Source organism: Stegostoma tigrinum, chromosome 37 (assembly GCF_030684315.1).
Source record: "Stegostoma tigrinum isolate sSteTig4 chromosome 37, sSteTig4.hap1, whole genome shotgun sequence".
NCBI classification, from domain to species: Eukaryota; Metazoa; Chordata; class Chondrichthyes; order Orectolobiformes; family Stegostomatidae; genus Stegostoma; species Stegostoma tigrinum.
Genome location: NC_081390.1, coordinates 22971741 through 22993242, shown reverse-complemented (window position 1 = coordinate 22993242; position 21502 = coordinate 22971741). Strand labels below are relative to the sequence as shown.

Genomic DNA, 21502 nt, shown 5'->3' with positions numbered 1-21502 from the left:
GGTTTCCTCCCACAGTCCAAAGGTGTGCTGGTTAGGGTGGATTGGCCACGCTAAATTGCCCATAGTGCCTAGGGATGTGTGGATTAGCTATAGGAATTACAGGGTAGGGGGATGAGTCTTGGTGGGATGCGCTTTGGAGGGTTGGTATGGACTTGTTGGGCTGAATGGCCTGTTTCCACACTGCAGTGACTCTTTGAAGTGTAGCCAGTGTTGTAATGCAAGAATGTACATGTTGCAAGACTCCACAAATGCAATGGGGTAACAACCAGGTAGTTTGTTGAGGTGTAAATATGGGCCAGAACACCACTATGGATCAGTGCCACGTGATTGTTTACACCCAGATTGGGCAGCACATAAGACTTTGGTCCAGTGTCCCGCCTGGAAAATGGCACCTCTGACAGTGTAGCAGCCCCTCAGTTCTGCACTGGAGTGTCCACCTTGATTTTATGCTGAGGTCCCCAGAGTAAGGCTGGAATCCATACACCTACTGATTGACGGTGCAGGGAACTGAGCTACACAGGACCTTGGATTCAAAGCTGATCTATTCTTGTTGTGAGAGCAGGCCATCGGCACAGGAATATCTCTATGTGACCCTTTGAGCCTGTTCCATCATCAAGAGATTGAATCCATTGCGATCTCAACTTCACTTTCCTGAGAATGTGGAGTGGGACTAGATCCCAGTGCAGTTCTTTCGTTTGTCCCAAACTGATGGTTCATTTCTTTATGGGACAGAATCTCAACCGCTCTAAATAATGAAGAACTTCAAAGTGTCACGCAGAGACTCATTCATTCATTGATTAGAACTTCAGTCAATGTCATTTAGATAAACAGCTGCTTCTAATTCTGGTTGTGCACTGTAACTGCCCAGTCTATACACAAATGGAGCATTTGAAACTTTCCCCTTTCACAGCAGACTTTGTGGAGACCCCTAATTTGTGCTCACCTCACACAGATCGAGGCCACTATATTGTAGCCTTAAAAAAAGCCTCATCTTTTCTTTTAATGACGATATTTTTGAAGAAAGACACAAAATAATAGGATTGTTATGGTCCGGGTAGAGGCCATTCAGCCCATCATGCTCATACTGCTCTCTGAGCTGGTTGGCTTTGCACCAATCTCCTGCCTTTTTCCACACAGCCCCACATGTTCTTTTGATTCAAATGGCCATCCAATGCCTCTCTTCAGTGCCTCGAGTGAAGCTGCCTCCCCTACATTTGCAGGCACTGCATTCCAGACCCTGACCGCACATTAGCTGGAAAAAGGTTTATCTCACCTCGCATTTGCTTCCTTTGGAAAACACTTTAAAATAGTGCGTCTGGTTCTTGATCCTTCTACACCTGGGAATGGTTTCTCCCAGTGTATCTGATTTGATTTGATTTATTACTGTTACGCGTACTGAAGTACAGTGAAAAGTGACGTCTTCCTTATTTTATCAGTAGACTGTGCTAACCAAGTGTATCAGGGTAACAGAACAGAGTGCAGGACACGGGTGTCACAGATGTTGAGGAAGTGCAGAGCGATATCAACAGTAACATTAAAGAGGTCTATTCAAAAGTCTGAAAACAGTGGGGAAGATGTATCCTGCCCAGATCACTCATAGTTTAGAAATCATCTATTAGATGGTAGAATTGTACAGTGCAGAAAATGCCCTTTGGCCCATCAGCTCTGCACAGACACAAGAGAAACACCTGACCTTCAACCTGATCCCATTTACTAGCACTTGGCCATAGCCTTGCAAGTTATGATGTGCAAAGTGCTCATCTAAGCACTTTCTTAAGGATATGAGGCAACTCACCTCCATCAAATATTCCCTCAGCTTTCTCCACTCCAAGGAAATCAGCCCAATTTCTCCAGTAGTTCCTTATAACTGAAGTGACTCACTTCTGGCACTATTATGTTTGACAATCTCTTCAATTAATTCAAATCATTCCTGAAATTGGCACCCAAAACTGACCGCTCTACTCCAGGTAGAGTATTACAGATATTATATAGTTCCATATGGATTTCATGTAACCTCCTTGCTTTTGTACTCTCCCTATTAATTACGCCTAGAACACTGTATGCCTTATTCACACACTGTACCTGAGATGCAACCCAGAATGACTTGAGCACAGATTTACCCCCTCTGCTCCTGTTCTTACAGAGTAGTAGCCTTCATTTTGTATCGCCTCTCCATGTTCTCTGTACCAAAGTGCGTCACCTCACCTCTGTATTGAGCTTCGTTCGCCGACTAACCATTCACTCCAACTCACCAACATCTTCTTGAAGCAAAAAAAATGCAGAAAATGCTGGAAAAACTCACCATGCTTCACAGCATTTGTGGAGAGACTAGCAGAGAGTTAATGTTTCAATTCCAGTAGCACTCTTCTTTACTCGGGATCTGGTCATGATATTTTTTCCAATTTATCTTATTCTGTTCTTTTTCTATCTCTTACAGTGTTTCTTTGTTGACCTGTCTATTCTCATTGGCTTGTTTGCCTTCCATATCTATACTTTGTTTCTTGCTTTTTCACTGACCTCCTTCACATTCTGTCTTTCTCTTTACTTTCCCCATCTCTCTCTGTTTCCCTAAAGCACGTTCTTTCCTATGCCAGGGAAAGAGGAGATTTGCAGCTTGTGGAGTTTTAAGCGTTTCTCATGAGGGCTCTTATCTAATGCAGCAAGCATTGTAAGTGATGATTGAACCCAGTGATCAGCCAACTTTGGAAATCAGAGGTTGTTCAGCCAAGAGGAGAAGTTTAACATGAGAGGCACAGGAAGTCATAATATTGTTGTGCTGAAGGAACACTGCTGGTCTTTGTCAAACTCTTTTTGCCACAGCTTCAGCTGCCTGAGCATTAAGCTCTGGAATTCCCTCCCTAAACATTTCCTCCACACTACCTTCCCTTTAAGTAAACCCCTTTGACCTAGCCTTTTGGACACCAGCCTAAGCTTTACCAACGTGGCTTAGTGTTGAACGTTTGCCTGGTCAAACCCGTTACAAACAGCCCTGGGATGTTTTGCAACCACATTAACGGTGCAATACAGGATGTCATGCCGCTTTTATGCTGCGGCATACGCTGAGCTGGAGTAATTCGCATTGAAGCAGTGTGTAACGTTGCCTGTGTGTGTGTGTGTGTGTGTGTGTGTGTGTGTGTGGTGTGTGTGTGTGGTGTGTGTGTGTGTGTGTGTGTGTGTGTGTGTGTGTGAGAGAGACGGATAAGTTTGGATTCCATGAAAACAAAGATCAGGAGATGAGTGTTTACAGCCTGGGGTGTATGTGTCACCCTTTGTGGTTGACAAAGGCGCTTTATTACCACACACTGGCTTTCCTGTTGCACATGGAACGTTGCCTTTTCCATTCGGAGAGTTTTTCCACTGTCCAGTTGGGATCGCCCCCAAAATGATGCAACATTGAAAGCCTTTTTCTGCAGCCCCTTTATTCCTGACCTGATTGCTATGAAAAGCTCTATTTAGGCTTGTGCTCCCTGAGTGGGAGTTAACCTTAATCAAACAAAGGTCTAGTTAACTTCCACTTGTAGATGGAGAGCATTAGAAATTGTTCCTGACCTTTTTTTTTTGGTTGTGTTCTCTGTGGATCAGCTACGGGTGAAATTCTACAGCTGACTGGGCTCTGACAAGAGAGGTTCACCCTTGGTTCATTGTCATTACAGCAGGAAACATCTTATTGGTGAAATGTTTATAGAAGTCAAACAGATTGTATGATAGCGGAATAATGTTTTAGAAACTGGAAGACATTACGCATCCAACTGGGAATAATTTCTGATTGTTGGCTCCTTCTGGTAAAAAAATTAAAACAAAACTGAAAATACCAAAAGGAAAATAAGAGATATGCGTACATTTACACTGAATAATGAGAACATCAGAGAGGTATTCAATCTTAAAGTCAGGAACACTTGTGACTATATCAGCGATCAGAGCAGACCACGGTCTCAAAATAAGTGGAAGGAAGCAAATGGAAGAGTTTGAAATAAAGCTCACAACATGCTATTATCAAAATAGAAAAGAACATGAGGTGAGGAGTCAGTGACAGATGAGACACTCGCAATGATGATAGGGGAAAGGGGTTAGAAGTCTAAGGATAATATGGAATAGACCAAGTAGGACTGAGATGAGGATAAATCTCTTCATCCAGAGAGTGGTGAGCTTGTGGAATTGTCTGCCAGCTGAGGCCAAAACTCAAACCCAAGAATGATTTCAAGCACTTGGAGCTAATGTGATTAACAGATATATGGGGCAGAAAAGGGACAGGCTATTGAGTTGGATGATCAGTCATAATCATAATGAATGGGAGAGCAGGTTAGAAGAGCTGATTGGCCTACCCCTGCCCTTATTTTCTGTAAAGGGAAACACACGCTGTGTCTGATGAAACTTCAGAAGAAAATAAAGAATGTGTGTGTCCAGGCAAAACAGAAATGATCGCTTATGTGCGGTGAAGGATTAGAGCTGGAAATAAATAACACAGTGAGATAAAGCATCAGAAGGTGCAATACATGATGGACAGGAAGAAAGGGATAGCAATGGATAGTCGGTGCATGCAAGACAGAGGTGGCAGAATATTGTTTGAAAGGGCAATGGATGCAGTTGCAAAATAGTGGGACAGAATATGCACATGTATAGGAAATGTTTGTGGTTTTGCTCTCCTATGGTACTTGTATCCTGGTGTGATTATCGACGGTTTTGACAATTCTTCATGTGTTTTTTACTCTGGGGAAGTTTCCTACCAACTGCAACACCGTGCCTCCTCCATCACCTGTTCCCCCACCTCCCAGTTTGCTCAGATCCTCCTCCCAGTTTCCCTCTCCCTTCCTGGTTTAGGTTGTGAGGGACCACAAGAATGGCTCCTCACCAGGAGCCTGAACAGTTGATTTATTCTGAAAGAGATCAATGCATCTGTCAAAGTAACTTCAGACAAATGCATTCAACTATTCACTAGATGTAATCCCACAGGATGGTTTCGAGCCCTACATCCCTGAACTGCAAGAGAACATTGAAGGAATTAACAGCCACAAGAATAGCACTTCAACGTGCTATTCAATTGAGGATGTTTAATGTCAAAATCCTGATATGTAATTACTGAATACAAGATGGTTAACTGCTGCATAAGAGCTCGCACTATTTGTCCTCATGGGTACACTCTTTTAAACTGGGCTACAAATTCTGTTGTGTATCCATCTGCCATTTCACAGCCACGAGGGTCAATTATAAGCAAAATAACGCAGATGCTGGAAATCTGAAACAAACACAAAGAACACTGGAGAAACTCAGCAGGCCTGGCAGCATCCATGACGAGAGAAACAGAGTTAACGTTTCAAGTCTGGGATGACTTCAGAACAACAGTCATATCAGATTTAAGAGGAATTTACACAAAACCCTCCAACAGTTTTTAAAATCTCCCTCAGCTGAGAGTAAACTCATGAAAGTCCGCATTCACCATTTGCTGACACTGATACACTGTCAGTGGCTGGGGGTGCTCCCCAGAACTTCTCAGAAATTGTTAGGTAAGAAACTTTCACGGCTCTCAGTTAGGAATTGCTGGATAAAGACATTGGCAGTTGTCCATATCCATAGAGCAGTTTTATCTGGCTCTGGTGTGGGTCACCACTCATTGATCTGAAGTGATAGCACACACTTTCATATCCAAAGTTTGAATCTTTTAAATGCTCGTGTTATTCTGGATTCCCACCTTTGCTCAACTACAGTCTTTGGCCTCATCACCCTGTTATCCTAACAATCTCACAGGCAGTGAGGTGGAAATGCTGCAGAAGCTTACTCAGCTTCCCATGATAAGCCCCACAGGAGATTTGGAAGACCCTCCCAGCTTTGACCATTGGGAAGTCTCCATCTGAGTCTGCTTGTCTTATTTCATAAGGTGTCAGCTGTGACTCAGTTAACATCCTAGGTCAGATACTTATGGTTTCAAGGTCCACCAGAGAGGCCTGGGCACAAAATCAGGCTGCCGCTAGGCACATACAGTATTGAGGCACTTGTCTGGATTGGCACAGTGGCTCAGTGGTTAGCACTGCTACCTCTCAGCTCCAGGGACCTGGGTTCAATTCCACCTCAGGTGACTGTCTGAGTGGAGTTTGCACATTCTACCGGTGTCTGCGTGGGTTTCTTCTGGGTGCTCCGAATTTCTGGCATAGTCCAAAGATGTGCGGTTATGTGTTTTGGCCATGGGAGATACAGGGTTACAGGGACAGGGTAAGGATGGGTCTGCGTGGGATGCACTTCAGAGCGTTGCACTCAGTGGACTGTAGGGATTCTATGGATTGATGTGAAAGAGAGGCCATGTCAGCTCTCTCAGGCAGAAGTAAAAGGGGGTGATTTTTCCCTGGTCCTCTGATTAATAACTCGAAATAACATGGGTTTCTTTTTTCTGAATAATAATGAAGGATAAGGACATGGGGAAGAGGCAGGAGCTTGGCACTAGATAATAGAACTGGTGCATGATGGGTCAAGTGGCTTCTTGCTACTCTGTAATAATTCTGGAATAATTATCTCTGAGTGTGCTACTAAAACACATGGTCCAGTCATTCTCATTGTTGGGCACTGGAATGACTGTTCCTCTTTAAATAATGTGCAAGGACTACAGGGAACAGGCAGGAGAATGGCACTAAGTCATATTGCTCATTTGGAGAGCTGGTTCAGACACAATGGGCCAAATTGCCTACCACTGCACCATAACGCTTCTGTGACTCTGTCTGTTGGACGTTTGCGGTGTGTAAATTGGTGACCTACTTTCACTCGTCACAATAGTGGCTGCACTTCAGATGTACTTTGTCAGCTGTCAAAGTACCTTGGAGACAGAATGAGGTTGTCAAAGCCACTATATGAATACACTCCATTCTTTTTTGCATTATTTCCCTCCCATCTTCAAAGCTTCACCTGCAGTTTGCCACTGTGGCTAAACTGGCCCCTTTCCTGGTGCTGCTGAGGCACTCTGTGCAACTTTCTGTGACACGCAAAATGCAACATAACGAAAGTTATTGAAGAAGCAGTTTGCCAGGGAAACAAATTGGCAGCACACTCTTGCTAAGTCAATCACTTGCTACACTGTAATGAAAAGGAAGTAATATAATAAAGAGATCGCTTTCTCCTGCACACACAGACAGTGAGGTTCCATGCAGACTGGAAAAGCTAAGGAGAAAAAGATCAGAATAGTAGTTTTTACCTGAATTGCATTTGAGTTGCTGGAAACTTTCCTCTCTCTCCTCCTCGGTCTCACTTGTCAACAGTTCTGTCAGCAGCATACAGAGTTCTGCAGCTTCTGTTTGAATACACTTTGTAGCTCAGGAGATTGTGGGGAGGAGTTGGAGTAATCAGCAGCACCTTTCTAACTTGCTGCCCCATTCACACAGCTGCGGTGAAAACTACTCACCCTATAGTGACCTCTTTTACGACTGTCTTTATATTCTTCACTTTGGCCAGCAAGGCAGGCTTTTTCAATCTCAGTGCCAGCATTATGAGTCGATTTTCCTCCCCGGTGCCTTGTGGAATGGAATGTTCCAGAGCTGCTCAGCTGTACAGCCACTGACCGGGTGCCTGTAGCTGATTCTGCTGCTGGTGGTCAGCTAGGCGTTGGGGTCATGAAGGCTCCAGGGCCGCCACGGAACATTTCAGAATTGGAGATTGATCTCCAAGGCACTGGTGCCTGCAGCAATCTGGAGGGAAACCGAAAGGGGCATTTGTCTTTTGAAAAGTTTGTACATCTTTGTCTGATCACCATTCCTTACTGCACTGAAGGATGTTGTTGAGCCTGTCAGATCTATGCCAACCATTCGTAAAACAGTGCAGTCACTCCTGTTATCCCATTCTATCCCATACTCCTGGAAGTTCATTCCATGATGGCAGCCCATCCAATGTCCTGTTGAAGTCACGGATCTTTATTCCACTCCCCCGCCTCCACCCCACTCAAACTTCATGGGCACTGATGAGAAAAATTATTAGTCATTCCTAGAATCATAATGTACAAAAAATACCCTTTGGTCATAGACTCTGTACCATCAAAAATCCACTACTACTTACACCAATCCCACCTTCCCACTCTAGGCCCATGGCCTTGAATATTACAACGCCAAGTATTTTTTAAATGTTGTGACGTTTCCCACCTCTCAGGCTGTCCATTCCAGATCCCCACCAAGCTCTGACTTCCTCGAAACTTGTCTACATCTCCTGCTTTTCTCTTTAAAGGTGTCTACCCTTGTTCCTGACCCTTCAACTAAGGGGTGCAGCTGCTTTCTATTCACCCTGCACGTAACCTTCATAATCTCGAGCAGATTCCCTCCCCAACCCAGCCATCTCTGCTCCAAAGAAAACAACCCGAGCTGATCCAGCCTCTCTTCATTGCTAAGATGCTCCATCCCAGTGAATCTCCTCTGCAACCCCTCCACTGCAGTCACATCCTTCCCATTGTTGGTGGAGGAGGCTGTTTCACTGACACATGGTGAAGAATCTGCTTCTTCTATAATCATCATTGGCAATACTGGCTGGGCATTAAAGCTGATCTTCCCATTTTCCATGTGAGGTTGTATACATGCCCTGATTCATAGAATCTCTACAGTGTGGAAGCGGGCCATTTGTTTCAACGAGTCCACATCAACCCTCCAAACGGCATCCCGCCCAGATCCACCTCCCCTACCCTGTATTTCCCACTGCTAATCCTACACATCCCTGGACACCACTAGGCAGTTTAACAGGGCCAATCTATCCTAACATCTGCACGCCTTCAGATTGTGGGAAGGAAACCAGAGCACCCTCATAGTTGGAGAATACCCACACAGACACAGGGAGAGCATGCAAGCTCCACACAGGCAGTCACCCGAGGCTGGAATCGAACCCGGGTCCCTGTTGCTGTGAGGCTATAGCGCGAAGCACTGAGCCACCATATTCATCTCAAACATCTCCACTCCCATTTCCCCTCACTGTAACAACTAAACATTTAAGTGACACTTTCTCAGCTTCAAATCAGTACTTTGTTTGTAAAATGTCACATGCAGAGTGAGATGTGGTTTACTTATTTCTTAATTCTGTTATTGCCCTGCGATGCAATGAGCTTTTTCTTAAACACTGCCAAGTCACCTGTGTTTCTAATTAAAAGGACAATTTACAAACACAGCCAGCTCATCATGATGGTGCACTGACGGCAAAAGTGAATGGAAGGTAGCAGAGAGGGAAGAGACTGAATTGAAATGGACTGGGAGTGGATGAGGTGTGGTTCAAGGCAGACCCTGATTCTAACCCACCTCCTCCCTAACACTGCCAAATGCACCAGTATTTCATGGAATGAAAATATCATTTAACTCACTCAGTTGCAGTAAATGTTGCAAAAGAAACATCCCTTAAGTGGACTAAAGGCTACCGAGGCTTAAGTCTAGATTGTTCTTTTTTAAACTCTACAGAGAATCCAGGATTGGCTGAAGATTCAGTTAAGCAAAGGTACTTAGTGTAGGATTCTGGTTTGCACTCAGTAATTTGTTGATTTTTAGGTAGTTCGAATCACCCCCAGATCTCTGGTTCTGGATAAAAACCAAAAGAACTGCAGATGCTGTAAATCAGGAACAAAAACAAAGTTGCTGGAAAAGTTCAGCAGGTCTGGCAGCATCTGTGAAGGAAAAAACAGAGTTAATGTTTCGGGTCCAGTGACCCTTCCTCAGAACCTCCTTCTCTCTGGCTCCAGACACCGGACTCAGTTAGGGAATGTGAAATGAAGAAGGCAGTAGACAGCTGTTTCAGGGTATAAGAATTTCTGCATTTATTTACAATACAAAGCGTAAGTATAATACGAGAAATAAAGGTAAATGCAATAAACAGAGAAATTGGCACAATCAATTATACAGAGGACAGTAATGTTAATGTTAAATTAAATGCAAATTAAACACTATTAGAACCTAAACAGCAGTTTTAATCACAGAAACTAAACAGGCTTCCTACCAGGGGGTGGGGGTGTCCCCTGGACTGTCACCACCTAAATTCCCCTCCCTGCTAGCTTAGTCAGAATATCTGGGGGCTGCGGGAGTTTCAGCTCATCACTAAGGAAAAGAAAATTTTAAAGTACGCCTGGATGCTGAGGTCCTTGCTGTCAGTTCTCTTGGTTCGGAACAGGCTTGCGTCAAGAAGCTCTTGATCAGATATTGCCTGGTTGGCTTCCCCCCTCTCGGATGTCCTCTGTTCTGCTGATGCTTTTGGTTTGACTTCCCAATTGAGTTTTACTGTTTGGCGGCTGTGGTTCTTGGCTCTGAGCTGTTTTTTCGGGGCTGGAAGCCTGTTGGGATGCTGTTTGTGCAGAAGTAACACAGTATGGAGCTGGAGGAACACAGCAGGCCAGGCAGCATCAGAGGAGGAGGAAAGGAAGAGTCCCGACCAGAAGCGTCAACTTTCCTGCTCCTCTGATGTTGCTGGGCCTGCTATGGTCATCCAGCTCCACACTGTGTTATCTGAGACTACAGCATCGACAGTTCTTGCTATCTCTTCTTCCAAAGTTGATTGGTTTCCCAGTCCTTAAGAGTATGTGTGAATGGATTTTGATTGATGTTGAATGCCCAGTAATCTCTACAGGCCCCATACTGTCTGCGCTGGGTAGACTGAGGTGTAGAAGCTGTCTCAGACTCAAGTCTGTTTTTGTTGATTGCTCTGTTAGAGATGAGGTATAAATTGGAATTCCAGGCTGAACAATGGTTCCAGACAGTCATCTCAGTCCTGTACATTGTGTTTGTGTATTCTCCACAGACCTCATTCCAGCCTCCATTTACTTTATAAGAGTTTTGAGAAGTCCAGGGTTTTGTCCGGTACTTTAGACAGTGGGGACTTTTGCTCACTCCTGCGCTACGACAAATTGCATTCACATAGCACTTTTTGTGTAGTACCACGTCCCACAGTATTTCACAGAGCAGCATCAGCCATTTGACACTGAAACACGTGAGGAGACAATGGGAAAGGAACAAAAGTAGAAATTGCTGGAAAAGCTCGCAGGCCTGGCAGCGTCTGTGCAGGGAATCAGGGTTAATGTTTCAGATCGAGTGACCCTTCCTCGGAACTCCGTTTACAGCTTCCATAGTTATTTCAGTTTTTAATAAGAAAGGAACTCTTGGCGATATAGAGACAGTTCAGACAGAGATAGGAAGAACTGCTGACGCTGGAGTCAGAGTCAATACAGTGTGGAGCTGGAGGAACACAGGGGGTCAGGCAGCATCAGAGGAGCAGGAGAGTCAATGTTTCAGGACTAGACCCTTTGTCAGGACTGGTGAAGTCTGAGTGGGCCAGTCCTTATGAAGGGTTTAGGCCCAAAATGTCAATTCACCTGCTCCTCTGATGCTGCCTGACCTGTTGCGTTTCTCCAGCTCCATGCAGAGTCTCATTGGATTTGAAATGTTCACCCTGTTCTCCTCTCCACAGATGCTGCCAGACCTGCTGAGTTTCTCCAGCAATTTCTGTTTTTGTTTCTGATGTTTAGCTGCGTCTGAGGGGGTTAAATTTGGGGAGTGAATTTCAGATCATTATTGGATGACGAATGAATGTTTCCAGATCCAAGATTCCTGCATTCTGACAATGCACAGTGGACCACTCTGCCTCTGGAATGTCATGATGCGGGTGCTGTAGCAAGAAAGGAAGACTTGCAACCGTATGATGTTCCAGTCTGTTCCAACAAGCTCTACAGACGGCAAAGTGTGTGGTGATTAATGTAGCAAATGCAGTGTTTAGTTAGTACACAGCCAGCTACAGCTGACATCAATGTGGTAACAAGCAGGTAATCTGTTCTTCTGATGTTGATTGAGGGCTAAGAATTGACACCAAGAAACTCCACTTTCCCCCCAACTCTGCTTTGATGTAACGCCACTGAACCTTTTACATCACACTGAAAAGGCAGCTGGGGCTTCACTTAATGTCACTTTAATACTTCACCTGCGGGACGGCACCTCCAGCAGGCTTTGACATGAGCCCCTGGGTTGTGAAATGAACCTGGGAACCTCAAATGCCGGACTTGAGCTACGGCTGACACACAATCCGACCCTTCACTAATGTCAAATCAGACAACCTCCCTCACCCAACTGAGTGAGAATCCGCTTCCCAATTCGCAGTTGCACCTAGCCTTTTTAATGTTTGCACTCAAACGTGCGATGGAAAACACAGGCGCTGCTCCTTTTAAGGAGCTGTTGGAGCTAACCTTGGCACAACAAGCTGGCAAGGCTTCCGTCGCAGTGCCTGTGCCCTGTCAGCTCAGCTCACTCAGAAAGAGATAATATACTTCCAGCTGAGAGGATGACAGAGCGCTGTAATGAAATATTGCTCTTGAGTTTGGAATGCAGGTCTCAGCTGAGTACATCCATTGTCAGCTTTGATCGTCAAGATGTGTTGGAATTTCAACTCAAATCGGATTTTATTCGCCCCCGTGCCCTGCCCCCACCTCTATTTCTCCCCCACCACTCGTAAAGGGGCTGTTGTCACTGCCAAGGAGTTAGTGTTCCCATGAGAACCTGAAGCATTTCATTGTAAGTATGAACATTCCCTGGGATTCTAAAACCAGCAAATATCAGTTAGTCTCGAACACCCATCACCAGTTTTGGGGTCTGAACTGATATACATCAGCCACCATTCCAAAAATCTATAGCCCCATCTGCTTAAACTGGCCGGCATCTTCGAGCATGAATATCGGCCATAATATTGTCTATTCCCAGCATCTCGTCAGATACAAACCCGATCATTCCAGGCATTTCAAACCTAAAGCCCTTGTGTACATTTCAGGCTGAGATTGATTCTTGATCACTCAGGAAATTGAGAGTTATGGGGAAAGAGCAGGAAAGTGGATGTGAGGGGTATCTGATTGGCCATGGTCTCTCATTGAATGGTGGAGCAGGCTTGAGGGGCCGAATGGCCTACTCTTATTCCTGTTTCTTACTGTTTAAAATCCAGGAGGACAGAGTCCATGAGCAAGCAAATCTGGCCCATCAAATCTACACAGATTCTGTGGTTTCATGGACACATCAGGTTTAACACAGTGTGAAGCTGGATGAACACAGCAGGTTAGCCAGCATCAGAGGAGCAGGAAAGCTGACATTTTGGGTCTGGACCCTTCTTCATTTTCTGGCCTGAAACGTCAGCTTTTGTGCTCCTAAGATGCTGCTTGGCCTGCTGTGTTCATCCAGCTTTACACTTCGTTATCTCAGATTCTCCAGCATCTGCAGTTCCTACTATCTCTGGGGGTTTAACATCGTGAAGTAATTACTGAAAGGAAGCTCAAGTCCTTGTTGTTTGTGTGTGAAGTTATTTTAATCAGCTTCAACTTAGCTCCTTTCAGCATATAAAAGCAGCCCATATAATTTGTCCCATCAAGCCCACACCAATCCTCCTAAGAGTATCCTGCACAGACCCACCCTATACCCATAACCCTTCCACATTTCCCATGGCTAATCCACCTGGCTACACATTCCTGAGCACTATGGGACATTTCAGCGTGGCCAATCCACCTTAACCGACGCATGTTTGGACTGTGGGAGGAAACAGGAGCACCCAGAGGAAACCCACACAGACGTGGGGAGAATGTGCAAACTCCACACAGACAGTCACCTGAGGCTGGAATTCTGGCATTGTGAAGCAGCAGTGCTAGCCACTGCCCAGTTTCTATCTGGAGGGTGGGATATGTACATCAATGAGGGGAGATCAAGTAATGACTTGATGTTAATGCTGCAACCAGGCCGCTCACTGCTCACTTGTGAGAATCTCATCTGGCCATTCAGCCACCCAGTTTGAAAGTAGAACGTTTTGCCCAGCTACCCAGACCTCATGATTTTCCCAGTGTTTCCACCATGACCTATGTTGCTCAGTGCCTGGGAAGATTCTGCTCGCACTGTTTACGGTTGTAGCGTGGATTGATTGAAACAACTCAGACAGAGCAAGAACTGCCAATGCTGGAGTCAGAGATAGCATCGTGTGGAGCTGGATGAACACAGCAGGCCAGGCAGCATCAGAGAAGCAGGAAAGTTGATGTTGAGACCTCTGGGATTTGTAGACGGAAGGACCCTAACCCTATTACTAAACACTATGAATTACAATGTATGGGTGGAGGCTATTTGATCCATGTGGGAAAAAGCTTTAATCACAATTAAACAAAATGTAACAGACTGTGGTGTTGATAATCTGTGCATGTTAAAGGTCTTTGGGATTTCTCCTCCTGATGGTGATTGGTTGCAGATTTGTAGCTTGTGGATCCAGAAGATCCCGGTTCAGATCCCTCAGCATGACCAAACAGGTTCATTGAAGTAACAAGAGTCAGATTCCTTCACGTTGCCCCTGGTATGCAGTGTTGTCTTGTGGGGCAGCGGTGTTCTCCCTATCGCTGAGCCTGATAGATCCCTAGTTTGAGCCCCATATTCCCCAGTGGTGTGTTACAGCTTGTCTGAACAGGTCGGTTTTAACAACTAGTCTAAAACAGTGAAGTTGTGATTTCTGCAAATTAGCAACTTGATTTACCTTATATCAGTGCGTTATCAGACCTTGGTTAAAATAATGCATGTCCCTGGACCTTTTTCTATCTGCACATTTGTAATTATGCAAATGCTCGCACCTGTGATTTCTGAATTTGAAGCTAAGTGAGCAGAAATGGGATCCAAATAAGAACCATTTCCACTGCAGAAAGGCCATAGAGGGGCTGTGTGCTGGTTTGGAATAATTGGGCCATTCAACAGACAAGGAGAAGAACCTCTTGCAAGATTGGAGAGTCTCTGACACTCCAAAACCACTCAGCTATGGACATCCTAATGCCCATAGAACATACATAACATAGAACATTACAGCACAGTACAGGCCCTTCGGCCCTCGATGTTGTGCCAACCTGTCATACCGATCTCAAGCCCATCTAACCTACACTATTCCATGTACGTCAATGAACAGCCTAAAATCACCAAAAAGATGCCAAAAGGCCTGGTCCTTCCTTTTTTGTTTCATAAGTTATTGTACGCGATTTTCATCACGTTTCCTTTCCACTCCCAGGAGCCAAGGCAACTTACATGTTGTGTATGTTTCAGTTCTCTTCCTCGCCCACTCTCAACTAGAGCTCCAGAAAGGAACTGCTTTTTGTGCAAATTAAACCTAACATTAACATCAGAGTAATAAAATTGCTGAGCACCCACAGCTTGAGATAGATGCAAATTTGTAAAAAATCCAGGCTTTAATCTTCTTCACCCAGGGTCACCTGGTGCTTACCTGTGCAGCCTGTGACATCAAAGGCATTCAATACTGCCCCAGATCAATCTGCAGCTCTCTGCATAGTTTCCTTGGCAACTGCATTGCTATCTTGATTGTCCATTAATAAAACATTAAGAACCAGAAAAGTGATAAACTTCCACCAAAGTTAAATTGCTATTTAACTGACACTCGGCTGTATGTACTACATTCCTAAAGGAGAAAATAAACCCACATGGTAAATGAAACATCACATCATTAGAATGTATTCCACCAGTTTCACTCATGCACTCAGAGGCTCATTAGTCCATCATATATTTGTGTTTTCTGTTGTTTTTAATAATCCTGCATCAGATTTTGACCAGAACAGTGTGCTGGACTGACCTTGTATTTCTCATCTACAAAGGGAGAGCATGGCTGACCTTCTGGATGGGAAACTGAAATAGACCTTGACTTTGTCTGTCAGTGTGGAGCGGGCAACAAAGATTTGTGAACCTATTTCGACAGCCCAACTTGAAGAGAAAAGTAGATTTGCATTTACGTAGCACTTTTCACAACCTCAGCGTGTCCCAAAACAATTAATGATGGACAATAAATGCCTGCCTGACCAATGAATGAACATTCAAAAAACTATAAACATATATTTTCATCAACTCTGAAATAAGCAGCAAGCCACTCACCTGATGGGAAACAGTGCAAGTGACATCCATATTCCCTGAAAGAATAAAAAATCTTAAGAAGGAAGCGCAGGTAATTATTGGGAACCACTCTGGCACATTTTCTGGAAAGCTGTGATAGTGTAGAACTGATCTGGGCATATAAACTTGCCCACCTTCGGAAAAGAGCAAATAATTCACCAAAGGTGTGCCATGGCCACAGATCATGAGCCTGGATAATCACTAGATACATTCATCTTTAAAAGCTTTTATTTAAAAAATGCAGATACAGCCAAAATGTGACTGCTGGTGTAAACTCAGTGGCTTTTTGGAGAGGAAGCCTGGAATGTCACAGTAGAAGGTACCAAAGAAATTTCAAGGGAGAAAAGCATTACAATCTGAGCAGTAATTTCCTGGGGTACCTGAGGATGGGAACGTGATGGAATAAAGGTCAGCAGTATGGATGAGAAGCATCTTTGCACTTTCCCTTTCATGAATACGCAGTGACAGGGGTTAAAAGTGAGTTTCAACCCTTTTCTATTAAAGGGCTAAGCTACTTGTGTCTATTAGTGAGTTAAGTTGTTTGTGTCTATTAATGAATTAAAGTGTTTGTGTGCGTTGGTGAGATAAGGTGTTTGTGTGCGTTGGTGAGATAAGGTGTTTGTGTGCGTTGGTGACATAAGGTGTTTGTGTCTATTGGTGATATAAGGTGTTTGTGTGCGTTGGTGATATAAGGTGTTTGTGTCTATTGGTGATATAAGGTGTTTGTGTGAGTTGGTGATATAAGGTGTTTGTGTGCGTTGGTGATATAAGGTGTTTGTGTCTATTGGTGATATAAGGTGTTTGTGTGCGTTGGTGATATAAGGTGTTTGTGTGAGTTGGTGATATAAGGTGTTTGTGTGCGTTGGTGATATAAGGTGTTTGTGTCTATTGGTGATATAAGGTGTTTGTGTGCGTTGGTGAGATAAGGTGTTTGCGTGCGTTGGTGAGATAAGGTGTTTGCGTGCGTTGGTGATATAAGGTGTTTATGTCTATTAATGAATTATGGTGTTTGTGTCTATTAATGAATTAAGGTGTTTGCGTGCATTGGTGATATAAGGTGTTTGTGTCTATTAATGAATTAAGGTGTTTGTGTCTCTTGGTGAGTAAAGGTGTTTGTGTGCGTTGGTGATATAAGGTGTTTGTGTGCGTTGATGAGATAAGGTGTTTGTGTCTATTGGTGATATAAGGTGTTTGTGTCTATTGGTGATATAAGGTGTTTGTGTGCGTTGGTGATATAAGGTGTTTGTGTCTATTGGTGATATAAGGTGTTTGTGTGCGTTGGTGATATAAGGTGTTTGTGTCTATTGGTGATATAAGGTGTTTGTGTGCGTTGGTGAGATAAGGTGTTTGTGTGCGTTGGTGAGTAAAGGTGTTTGTGTGCGTTGGTGAGATAAGGTGTTTGTGTGCGTTGGTGAGTAAAGGTGTTTGTGTGCGTTGGTGAGATAAGGTGTTTGTGTGCGTTGGTGATATAAGGTGTTTGTGTCTATTGGTGATATAAGGTGTTTGTGTCTATTGGTGATATAAGTTGTTTGTGTCTATTAATGAATTAAGGTGTTTGTGTGCGTTGGTGATATGAGGTGTTTGTGTGCGTTGATGAGATAAGGTGTTTGTGTGCGTTGGTGATATGAGGTGTTTGTGTGCGTTGGTGATATAAGGTGTTTGTGCGCGTTGGTGATATAAGGTGTTTGTGCCTATTGGTGATATAAGGTGTTTGTGTGTGTTGGTGAGATAAGGTGTTTGTGTGCGTTGGTGAGTAAAGGTGTTTGTGTGCGTTGGTGAGATAAGGTGTTTGTGTGCGTTGGTGAGTAAAGGTGTTTGTGTGCGTTGGTGAGATAAGGTGTTTGTGTGCGTTGGTGATATAAGGTGTTTGTGTCTATTGGTGATATAAGGTGTTTGTGTGCATTGGTGGGATAAGGTGTTTTTGTGTGCTAAGCTGCAAAGTTAGACTCGATCTCTCTGAGTTCTGAAAGGTGGTTAGCAAGCCAATTCAGCCAAAAGAAATTTAACTAAACTGCAAAGCCAAGAATTTTGAAACCAACGACACAGCTATCAAAATTCATACTTTTTACTCTCCACAATTGAACCAGACACTGATCTATAATCTTTTAACTTTCATCTTTTTGAACTCATTTCCCAGCTGTGTGTGTATGTGTATTGAGTTTTTTTTCTTCTCGCATCTAGCAACTAATAAACTCTCTCCATCGATAAATTCACTTCTTTCAAAACCTAAATTCCTTTGATCTGAAGGAAAGGCGCTGATGAGGGAAGGGACTTCATATAAATTAACCTTATTACAACTAAGTGGTGTGGGAAATGAGTAAAGAAGGGGAGCCAGTTCAGCCTTCCTCACGCAGTAGATTAACAATTCAGAGTATCCTGTCCGAAATCATAAATAATTGTTGAACATGGCCTGTGGCTAGTTGTAACGGAGTAAAATATTAGGATTTGGCATTATCAGGCAGTCAGTCAATGGAATGACTCAGTTGAAGGTCCTTTTTGCCCAGCCATTCTGATGAGTTCCCAGCCTGGACTGCAGCAAGCAGACGTCAATTACACTGTTGCTTTGAGGAATGGTGAGAGAGTTGAATGCAGATGCACACCCCAACCAGGAGAGCTACCACACAACTCAGAACAAGTTGGCAAAGATGAGGAGCATCTTACTCATTTGCAGCCTCAGTAGATCAGGTCCGACCTGGTGTCGGTCCCTGCTGTGTGGCAAAGCCATGGGGCAGAGGGCTGGATCTAATCATCAGGTAGTAAAGAGCAAGTCTAGCTCATAGCCATTGCGAGCAGGCTATCTTAATGGACACTGGAGACCTTGCAGACTTTGTTTTATTCATTAATGGGCTGAGGACATCACTGACCAGGCTGCATTTATGGCCCATTCCTAATTGCCCAGAAGGCACTTGAGAGTCAACCACATTGGTTGGGCCTGGAGTCACATGTAGGCCAGACCAGGGAAGGATGGCAGTTTCCTTCCCCAGAGGATATTGATGAGCCAGATGGGTTTTTCCAACAATTGACAATGGATTCAAGATTATCATTTGACCCTTAATTCCAGATATTTTATTGAATTCAAATTCCACCATCTGCCGTTCAGACCCAGGTCCAGAATGTCATCTGGGTCTCTGGATTCACATTCTGAGGAAGGGCCACTGGACCCGAAACGTTAACTCTGTTTTTTTCCCTTCACTGATGCTGCCAGACCCGCTGAGCTTTTTCAGCAAATTCTGTTCTTGTTTCTGATTTCCAGTATCTACTGTTCTCTCGGTTTTTAACATGTCAGTATAGATGTTGTGCGCACTCACTTAATCCAGCATAGAACCAGTAGAACTGCCTATGTTGACTCCATAAGTTCCTTTCTTCCATTCTTAATGCTTTCTATTAACCTTTTCCTGTTAGGAAATATGCATAAGCTTAGGAGTTAATGACTTCAGTGTCTGACATAATCTGAATTAGATGATAGAATGTGAGATTAGAAATTGCTTAATTACATCCAGGTTCTTGGATAGCTTCAAAATGTGACTAATTGATTTTTTTCTTTGCTCAACTCCTCAAATAACTGTTGGACTTTTGAAATAGATTTTCTGCAGTAAGGAATCAATTGAGAGGAAAGGGTTTGGATAATTGAGCTTTAAGTAAAAGTGTTGAAGCGAGGAAAGAATCGCCAATTAATGTTTCCAACCATGCGTGGGTTCTGGAACATTTGGCAATATGTTCCCAAAAGACAAGTTAGGGACCTTAAACCTCATTAATTCTGTTCCAGAATTGTCAGAGCGTAAAACCAGTTTATACATATAAAAAACTATCAACGTACTTCATTCATGCATTACCTCCTTTTCCGCTTTTCTCCTTTGAAAATATTTCTTTTTATTTGTTCTTCGCAATCCGTGGTCTTCATCTCTCATTCCCTGAAGACACAGAGTCCAGCTGGGATTTGTTTTTATGGGCACAAGTTACCATACTATTCCTTAACATCAATGTTGGTCTTTTGTATATGATCCCAGGCAAAGTTTTGGTAGGTTATGGGGAAATTTTAGCCAAACTTGCCCTAGTCTTTATCTGATATTTACACAGAGACACAAACTTTTCTTCAGCATAAATAATGTTGCTCGTTCCTTCTCTGCCCTTGTCGAGGCTATTTGCTTCCCACCCTTATCAGATGAGATTGACTAAATCTACACAGGAATCAAAAATACAGTTTCATCGCTGCAGACTCCCACCAGCTTTATAACTGAAAAAACATCCTTGTTCCTTGGTGAGAAAGCGCTTTGGAGGAGATTTTTGTAGACTCTGATAGAGGCGACAAAAAGGCAGACTGGCATGCATCTCTCAAGGGGCGGCACAGTGGCTCAGTGGTTAGCACCACAGCCTCACAGGAACCTGGGTTCAAATCCAACCTCAGGCGACAGTCCGTATGGAGTTTGCACATTCTCTCCGTGTCTGCGTGGGATTCCTCCGGGTGCTCCGGCTTCCTCCCACAGTCCAAAGATGTGCAGGTTAGGTGGATCGGCCGTGCTAAGTTATCCCATAGAGTTCAGGGGTGTGTCCATTACAGGGGGTTGGCCTGCAGTGGTGTAAACAGACTCAGAGGCCCTGACTTCAGCTGAAGCATACCTGAAGGGGGGTTTTCCGTCCACAGTAGTGGCCTAACTCCAATTTGTTTTGTTTACTTTGAACTTTAAGACTTTGCAAAATGACGGCGCCTTCTCCCTCAGTTACCTGCCTCAGTTTCCTCAGCGCGTGAGGTCTTCATATTGGGCCTCCAGATTTGAGTGTCTATACTCCAGTGCTCTAATTTGGAAGGCCATTTCTTGGCCAAATCTGTTTAAAACAAAAGTTCCCGCAAGTGTGATGCCAAGGTGTAGAGCTGGATGAACAAAGCAGACCGAGCAACATTAGAGGAGCAGGAAAGCTGACGTTTCAGACCTAGATCTAGGATGCTTGGCCTGCTGTGTTCATCAAGCTCTACACCTCGTTATCCCTTCCGAGAGGTGACTACCACTTGTCCAGAATGTGTTTCTGATCCCTGTTTGAATCCAGTAGTGAGATCCCAATCCTCCGGAGAAAATCCTGTGCTCCAGTTTGTAGCACAAACTACTGAAAAATTCACAAGTGGGAAAAACCAGGATGAGTCAGGAGGAGAGAGCCAATGTTTGAACAACCACAACCATGTGAGATGAATCATTGAATCACAACATTCCAACTTCGATTTCTGAAGAAGGGTCTAGGCCCGAAACATCAGCTTCTTGGCCTGGCATGTTCATCCAGAACTACATGTTGTTATTCCAACTTCGATATTCCTTTTACAAAAGCCAGCTTTTTTAATGAATAATAAATCCATTATCTGGCCTGAATCTTAATGGATCATAGCTGGTAAAATTACAAGGGACTTTATGAAACCCCTATTAATGATTTGATTTCAGATTGAGCATCAGCCAGGAGGTGCGAAAGATGCCAGCTCCAAATCTCCAAGTGGAGGTGATTGTGGAGTTTGGGAATTGTGAGAGTTGGAGGTTGAATTGGATGAAAAAAAACTATTGTTCATGAAATGATAGATTAGGTAAGGGTTTTGAGTTCTCCTTGTAATTTCTACTTTGAAAGCAGAGAGCAATTTGCAGACGGGT

At 43.9% G+C, this 21502-nt stretch overlaps 2 protein-coding genes across 4 annotated transcripts in view; one reads left to right on the top strand and one right to left on the bottom strand.

The window, feature by feature from the left end:
• Nucleotides 1–7288, bottom strand: part of LOC125467598 (uncharacterized protein C10orf105-like) — a 122024-nt gene extending 114736 nt beyond the window's left edge. For 2 of the 3 annotated variants that reach the window (XR_009443011.1, XR_009443012.1), the window contains exon 1: nt 7175–7288. The gene's annotated coding sequence lies outside the window, so the exon portion shown is untranslated. The remainder of the gene's footprint in view (nt 1–7174) is intronic. The other variant, XM_048563676.2, reaches the window with a different exon arrangement.
• cdh23 (cadherin-related 23) overlaps nt 1–21502 on the top strand; it is an 807091-nt gene that overhangs the window by 530835 nt on the left and 254754 nt on the right. The gene's annotated exons all lie outside the window — the stretch shown is intronic.